Source organism: Equus caballus, chromosome 17 (genome assembly GCF_041296265.1).
Source record: "Equus caballus isolate H_3958 breed thoroughbred chromosome 17, TB-T2T, whole genome shotgun sequence".
Classification (NCBI taxonomy): Eukaryota; Metazoa; Chordata; class Mammalia; order Perissodactyla; family Equidae; genus Equus; species Equus caballus.
In genome coordinates this window covers 36,699,869-36,708,645 of record NC_091700.1, presented here as the reverse complement: position 1 = coordinate 36,708,645, position 8,777 = coordinate 36,699,869, and positions in this window count along the sequence as shown.

The following is an 8,777-nucleotide window of genomic DNA, read 5'->3' as shown; positions in this document are numbered from 1 at the left end:
GTATATGTGATGATGACGGTGGTAACAATAGGAAATGACATTTCTAGGACTCACGTGCCAGGCAATCTTGTAAGCATTTCACAGCTACTACCTCGTTTAATTCTCACAGCCTATGAACTATGGGTTCTGTTATTTCCCTGTTTTACAGATGAGGGAACCAAGCACAGAGAGGTTAAGCAGCTAGCCCACAGTTACACAGCAAGTCAGTAGCAAAGCTGGCATCCCAACTCCGCAGTGCGGCTCCGTAGTCCGTGTGCCCCCTAACCTTTCTGTGATAATGCCTCACACGTGTGGATGTGTGGACACTTTCACACCCACAGGTCAGCTAATTGCCTGTTTCAGTCCCTATGCAAATCCAGAGATGCAGGAAGTTTTGCAGCTGGCTCACAGCAACTTTTAAAAGCTCTGAAGCCAAGGTCACTCTTCATCAGTCATCCAAGCCTAGGTGTCGTATCCTTTGCCCATCCCTTTTCCTAGGCAGAAAGGGGCAAGGAGAGACGCTCCCCACTCAGGCTTGCTCTTCCTTTCCTTCAACACAGGGGGAGCTCAATTTGTGTGTGTGCGTGTGTGTGTGTGCATGTGTGTGTGTGTGTTTTAATTGCTGAACATTCACAAGAACATATAATATTCTAGATGCTATACTCCACTATAAAGGTTAATTTTACTGGTCAACTTGGCTGGGCCACAGTGCCCAGATATTTAATCAAACATTCTTCTGGATGTTTCTGTGAGGGTGTTTTGGATAAGAGGTACATTTAAATCGTTGGTCTTTGAGTAAAGCAAATTGTGCTCCTTAATGTGGCCGGGCCTCATCTAATCAGTTGAAGGCCTGGATCAAACAAAAGACTGACCTCCCTTGTGCAAGAGGGAATTCTGCCAGCAGATGGCCTTCAGACTTGGACTGCAGCACGAGCTCTTCCTGGGTGTCTTAGTCCATTCAGGCTGCTATAACAAAATACCAGAGACTGGGTGGCTTGTAAACAACAGAAATTTCCTTCTCACACTTCTGGAGGGTGGAAGGCCACGATCTGGGTGCCAGCATGGTCGGGTGAGGGCCCTCTTCTGGGTGGCAGACTTCTCATTGCATCCTCACAAAGCAGAACAGGCAAGGGAGCTCCCTCAGGCCCCTTTTAGAAGGACATTGATCTCCTTCATGAGGCTCTGCTCTCGTGGCCTAAGCACCTCCAAAAGGCCCCACCTCCTACCGCCCCCTCAGTGGACACTAGGATTCCAGCATATGAATTTGGGGGGGACCCACGCATTCCCACCAGAGCCCTGGATCTTCAGCCTGTCAGCCCACTATGCAGATTTTGGACTTGTCAGCCTCCATAACTGCAGGAGCCACTCCTTACAGTGAATTTCCCTCTCTGTGGCTGCACATCCTGTTGGTTCTGTTTCTCTGGAGAACCCTGACGAATACACCCACACTTCATCAGATGTGCTCAGAGCCCACACAGTCTCACCCAGCCGTCACCGAGAGTAGGAGGGGCTTCTGCTTTGAGAAAGAGATAGGACCAAGTGGCCTTTCAGATCTTTACAAAGCTAAAATTTCAGATTTGGTTGTTCCAGTACACGGTACTTCCCTTAGTACAGATTCTAACCTCAAGGAAAACGCTTTTCACGCATGTGACCAAGCATAAAAATAGGTCAGAATATGGGGCTCTAGTCTCAAGATTTAAAGGGACAGGCTTGCCAAGCACGAGGCCCCACATGAGACGGAAACCAAGTCTGTGACCCAGATCCTGTCACTGGCCTTTTAAACTCTGAATCACAGAACTCACAAAGGGAGGGAGATTCTTGCCCCTCCCCCACCACCTTTTTTTCCTAAGCAAAAAAACAACAATGACCAAAGGAAATCCTTTGTGGGAGACTTCCTACCATTCCATAGCTACCATTCAAAAAAAAAAAACGATCATGGAGTTGGGCCACCTCTCCTGGCAAAAGACCCGCATGGAACTTGACGAGACGATTATTTTGCTCTTCCTGTTGAAGCTATTTTGTGAGTAGCCATGGCCATCCCCCGCTCCCCGAGCCAAGCTTCTCAGTGGAGGCCAGGCTCATCGCCAGGATGCCCACCTAAATGGCTTTGACTGAAGGACCATTTTCCGGGCTAGCTCCCCCACAAAACAGATTTGTCTCCCATAGGGATGCTGTGACCAGAGTCCCAACCAGACCTTGCTACGAGAACAAAGGCGGGCCTGGTATTTTATAACACGGCTCAGCTTCCAAAGACAAACTTAACGTCACAGATAGATTTTTGACAATCAGCCTTCAGCACAATGCTAACCAGGAGCCTATTGCCATGACTTTATTTGAGAAAAGTTATAATGCATCAACCCAAAACTCCCAAGAAATTTCCTAAATGCAACTAATATATAGTAAAACCTGTATATCACATTTAAGTAATAAACCATCACGTTAGGCTGTGAAATGTTTCCAGCATTGCTATCTGACCACCGAAAAATGAATATGCTTGTAACAAAGAGTTACTCGATGTGCTGTGGCTCCTTTCTTAGCTCTAACAACCAAAGCGCACACCCCATGTTGACACTCAACACAACTTTCAAGAAATTCTGACTTTCTGTGAATTGTATTTAGAATGTAACTCAAGACTATTTCCACAAATCATTTTGTTTAAATGTTGTATGGAGTTTGGGGATCATAAATGTACATGCTTTTTATATAATCATTGACCAAAACACATGGTATTGAGAGAGACATACTTTCTGTGCAGTTGGGTTTTAATAATTAAAGGGGCGGTCTATTGAGAAAATGCTCCCTGGAGAGACATTGTGGAGGACATGGCTATCACATGATCACTTATCATCTGTCTCCCCTCACTAGCCCGTAACCCCTGCAAGAATAGGAATCTGTTTCTGGTTTGCCAGTAAGTCCCCAGTGCCTAGAAGAGAGCTGATGTGAGTTCTTTGAAGTCCTGTGAAGGAGGCACACAATGCATTTTGGATGAATAAATCAGTAAATCAGCAACAGTGCGGGAGGTTGAAGGGAGATGGATGGATTACCGAAATCCTCACCATTTACGAGGAGAAGCTCTGAAAAGAGCACTGGACCAGGAGTCACGAGGCTGAGTTCTGAGTCCCGGACTGGCTGCTCTGTTACTCGCTTTGCGACCTTGAGCCTCATTTTCCTCTCTGCGCACTGGAATATCAACCCAGCCCCTGTTCCTCGCCTGGGTCCCCATCTGATTCCAATGGGAATGAGCCTATTGAGCTCCTAAAGGGAGAGAAAAAGGCAGACACAGTCTCTGCTGAGAGGAAATAGGGGCAGGCAGCCAAAGAGAAAGACAGCACAGAATTTGGTTTAGAAAATGAGGACTCGCCTTGCCCTCCCTCGGGCACTGCCTTCTTGTTACATCACATTGTACATGGTGGTGATGTTCAAAAACAAAGAAACCATTTCAGAAGTACCATTCCATGTTCCAGGAGCTCGATCCACATTCCCTCTAACAACATTCCTGCCTGCAGAAAAAAAAAGGCAGCTGGGCTTTCCAGCGGAGAGGCAGCTGTGGTTTCCCCTGAGGTGTCACCCACCCCGCAAGGCTTCCGGTGGGTGTGTCCCCAGCCACTGTTCCCATAGAAGGCCCCACACAGTAAGTATAATCTGGACATCACGGAGACCAACGAGGGATGCTTCTGGTACTGGGAAAGAGAGGCTAGCAGAGCAAAGAGAATGCGTCCTCACCCCATTCAAGATAGAGGTGGGCACTGCAGGCACCTCTAACCCCCTTCCCTCCATGGACAGGCTGCTGGCAAGCAATCATCGTTCTGAAGCAGTAATGCTAAGACAGCTAGACGTGGATGAGTACTTACCAGGCACCGTGCTAACCACTTGAAGTCCATTATTGACTTTAACTTGTAAAATAGCCCTATGAAGTAGGTGGTATTGTTGCCGATGAAGAGAGTGAAGCTTAGAGAGTGTGACTTACTGAAGGTCACACAGCCAGGATTTGGAAGAGGCAGGACTAAATCCACATGGCCTGGTCCCAGAGCTTCAGTCCCACCACACAACATCTTGATGAGTTCTGCGGGGCACACCTTCCACCCCCGAACCACAGGAACCTATCCCCATGCCTGCTGAAAAGGTTCGGCTCTCCGAGGCACTCAGTAATATTCAAATACACTCTCGTCTCTTCCACCCTAAAGTGTACTTCCCTGCCAAAGTCCTCCTGTTCCAGTCCAGTCTCTTTCTCACCATCATGGCCAGAGTTCTTTAAAAAGTTTGCAACCCTGTTTCCTCACCTCTTACTCGCTCTCTACACCCTCCCTGCACCTGACTTATCAGGAAGCTTCTGCCCTCACCAAGATCACCAACCATCCCCATGTTGCTAAATAGGCATTTTTTTCCCTTATTTTTCTTGATCTCTCAGCCTCTTTCACACTGTTAACTGTGACCCTATTCTTCGAATCTACTCTTCCTTTGGGAACATCGCTGCCGTCTCTCCTGGTTTTCCTCCCAGCTCTCTAGCTGCCCGCCCCAGTCAGTCTTACGTGTCCCTGCCACTCTGCCCATCCCTGAAATGTCAGGGTTTCTCGGGATTCTGCCCTGGGCTCTGCCTCCTGGCTCGGGACCCTCCCTAGGAGGGACTTCCCTAACTCTCAGGCCTTTGATATCTGGATGCGAGTGATTCCTAGATCTCTACCTCCTGCCCTGCTCTCTGTGCTGCAGTTTATCCCCGCATATCAGCCTGCCAGTGGTCCACCCTCACCACCAGGAGAAACAAATTCTCCTCAGGACCTGGCCATGTTGACTTCTCCTGCCTCGTTTCTTCCACCAAATAGTCCAGACTTTCTGAACGACTGACTCTTCCTCTTCTGAGCCTCTGCACAGCCATTGTCCCCTCTTCCGGTAAACTCCTCAGCCCTCCTTCTCCCTGGCTCAGTTCCACTCATCCTTTAGATCTTAATGTGGATATCACTTCCTTCAGGAAGTGAGGAGGCGTCAGGCCCCCATGGGCCAGCACACCTCCCCTATCAGAGCATCTATTCCACTGTATTGCAAAGACCTATCTATTTTCTCTTTATCTCCACTAAACTAGAAGTTTACTATTTAATCCCCACTAACTAGTCTAATTCTTGATCCGTGCATTATAGGCATTCAATAAATATTGGTCTATGAATGAAGAATGAATGAATGGATGAATAAGAATGACAGCATCATTTAATCTGGTCTCAGGACCCTCTCAAGGCCGATGTGCCCACAGCTCCAAGAATTTGCAAAAAGACATTCTGGCTGTGATCCACAAACCCTGTTTCCTAGTGAGTCCTCTTTGTTCACTGCAGGTAATATCTGCTCCTAAGAATTGAAACTTAACCCTATCTTTGGACTCCCACCCGTATCAACCACCTTGACCACTAAGACGTTCACCACTGGCCTGATCCTGTTCTCATTCTTTCTCTGAGCACGTTATCCTACTGTGTTCTCTGACTGCTGCTGCCACTAGTGACCAACACCAGTCGCCAACTATGCACTGAATGCTGTGTGTGGTAGGCTACTGCCTGCCATTCTTCAGTCCCAAGGGGAGCCTTCTTCTCTCTGGAAGTCCTGGTCTGCAGTGTCTCTGGCCCCACACAAGCAGCCTCCCACTGCATGTGTGTACATCTGTGTGTGCGCATGCCTGTTCAACCACAACCCCAGCCAAATGCAACCTCTTCCAGTCCAGTGCAGCCTTGTGGGGAACGTGGCAACAGTGAACCTGCTCCCCGCTCACCAAGCCCGGTGCTGGCTGGCGTTTGCCCAAATGTGCCACATGTGTGGAAAAGCACAAGCCTTTCCACTTACTGCCCAGATGTTTCCAGATATTCTCATGTTTGTGGATAGAAAACATCTGGGCATCTGATTGACCCTGCATTCACTTTTTGCCCAGATGCTTGCTCTCAGATAAAACTCTGACAGAGCGATCTTTCCCTTCCCCTCAAATCTGCCATTTCTTTCCCTCCGCTGTCATTCCAGAAGGTGCATTCCAGGTACAGTTGGCGTTTCAGAGCAAGTGTGGCTGAGTCATCTCCTCAGAGCTTTGCAAGGATCATCCCCAAGGACCGGCCGCAGGACTCAACACTCCGCCAGCCAGCAGAACTTGGCGCTGGCAGGGCCAGTGGCTCCCTCAGGTTCCAGACAGGCTGGCTGTCCCCTCCCACCTCAAGTTCCTCCCCTAGAAGAACCCAGTTATTAGTTCTGCTCACTGCCATGCCCAGAGGGATGTACGAATGGAGACAAGAGCATTTTTTGTTTCTTAGAGAAAAGCTTCTATAAATACAAGACACTGTTGTGATACGACCCTATTATTCTCCAACCAACTAATTTTTCCTACACGTCTGTGATTTGCAAGTTCTTTCATAAAAAGGCTCCTTGCTCCAAGTTAGTTAAATTCAAATTTATTGTATCAAAATAACTCTCAAAACTGACTTTATTTATCAATATCAAATTTGTTTATCCATTTATCAATCAATTTATCAACTGATTGATTCCATAAATGTTCTTTTTGCCTTTACTGTGAGATGGGCTTTGGAATATATGATAAGGACACCCCACCGAGGGAAACAAGACTTGAACTTGTCCTCAAATTGCGCACCATCTGCACTAGTTCACTAGGGCTGCCATTACAGAGTACCACAGCCTGGCCGGCTTCAACAACAGAAATTTATTTTTGCACAGTTCTGGAGGCTGGAAGTCCCAGATCAAGGTGTCAGCAGGTTTGGTTTCTTCTGAGGCCTCTCTCCCTGGCTGGCAGGTGGCGACCTTCTCCCTGTGTCCTCACTCGGTCTTTCCTCTGTGCGCACACACCCCTGTGTGTCCACATCCCTGTGTGTCTTCCTCTTCTTATAAGGACACCAGCCAGATCGGATTACAGCCCCACCCTAACAGCCTTGTTTCAACTTAATCACCACTTTGAAGAACTTATCTCCAAATATGTTACATTCTAAGCTACACAGGGTTGGCAGTTCAACATATAAATTTCGGGAGGAACACAATTCAGCCCATAACACCATCTAATTGAAGAAGTAGAGGAATTAAAAAGTGATTACAACTAAGTGTATGAAGGACTATGGTAGAGGAGATATAGGGGATTCTGAAGCGTCGAACAGGACACTTAGCCTGGTCTGGGTGAGGGTGGGGAGTAGTCAAGGAAGGCTTCCAGGAGCAGGAGGTGCTCCCCATACTGAACAAAGGGTGGCACATACAGAGACCTAGTAAGCGAGTGTACAGCCCATGAAAGTAACTCAGTTTGACCAACCATAGAGTGCAAGAGTGGAAGCAAGCAGTGAGATCAGAGAGGAAGGCAGGGCCGGTAGGAGAGCCACAAAAAGGAGATTGGTGTCACTCCAATAGCAATGGTATGTCACTAAGGAAATGCATGCTGGGGATGAGTAGGGGGTGGCTACACAACTAGACGTGATGGCACGAATTATCTGGGGACAGATCAGAGTTCCTGCTGGATTAGAGGCTGGGAGAGCAGTTAGGAGGCTGACAAAATTAACCACGCAAAAGATGACGAAGACCTAAAGCCGCACGTTAGTGGGGCGGACAGAGAGGATGGGGTGTATTAGCAGTGAAACTGAAGCCACGGGGAAGGAGCGGCTCCTTCTAGGAGAATGCGCAGGGTGAGTGAAATAGAGGCCAACGAGGGAACTCTAGGATCGTTAGCATTTAAGGAAAGCCTAACAAACAGGACCGCCAGGGCTGGCAGTAACTTGAACTGTAAAGGCTAAAGGAGAATGTGTCCAATATAGTGCTCAGTCCATGGGAAGAGGGCAGCCACAGCTCAGCTCCAGCAGCAGCCTCCGCAGGTGAATTCCGGTCCAGACATGCCAGACCTTTGTATTCTTCAAGAGAAGTGACACATGTGGATTTGGGGGTGAAATGTTCCCCCATAAACAGCAGAAACCAATTTAAATATTAGAAAACCTTAAGCAGGTCAAGCTACAAGAACGTGTGGGCTGTATCTGACATGCCAATCCAAATAGAAGAGAAAAGAAACCATCAAAGAGACAGAGAAGGAGGAGAATATTCAGAGGAGACAGTACTGTGGTGGAAGGTATTGTCTCCCTGCCCCCACTGGGAAGGATGACACATCACGCCTCATTGACATCAGGATGGGCCATGTCGCACGATCTGGGCAATGAAATGCAAGCAGAAGTGACCTGTGTCACTTCCAGGTGGAAGTTTTAAGAGCCAGGAGGTGCTTCTCCAAGATCTCTTTTTTTTCCCTCTGCCACAAGAATGACCACCTTCCAGAGCATTCATTTCATCAGCCTGGGTCCCGGAATGAAGAGGACACACAGTGGATCTGCAGCCAACCTACAATGGACATAGAATGAGAAATAAATCTTTGCCACTATGAGCCACTGTGGTTTGGGGACCAGTGATAACTGGATCATTGCAGCATAACCTGACCTATCCTCACGGATGCAGCCAGGGAAGCCAAAGGGGAAAGAGTTCCATGAAGGAACTAACCATGCACATTGCCAAATGCTGCAGAGCCAGTTCAGAGAAGACTGCAGGCAGGGCGAACAAGATCCTTGAGGTGGCAAGAGGGAGACGGGCTCCAGAGGGAGGCAACTGGCCTAAGGCAGGAGGCGGGGCACTGCCAGTTGCTCCACTAAGACCTAGGGAGGAGAACAGAACAAGTGTGGGTGCAGGTGCAATTTTAGGAGGCAGGTGGGCAGGAAGTTGAGGTAGCTTGGAATACGTACTGTAAAATCAACATAGAATCAAGAACTCTATAATATAATAATGATAAGGAAAGAGGCATCACTTCC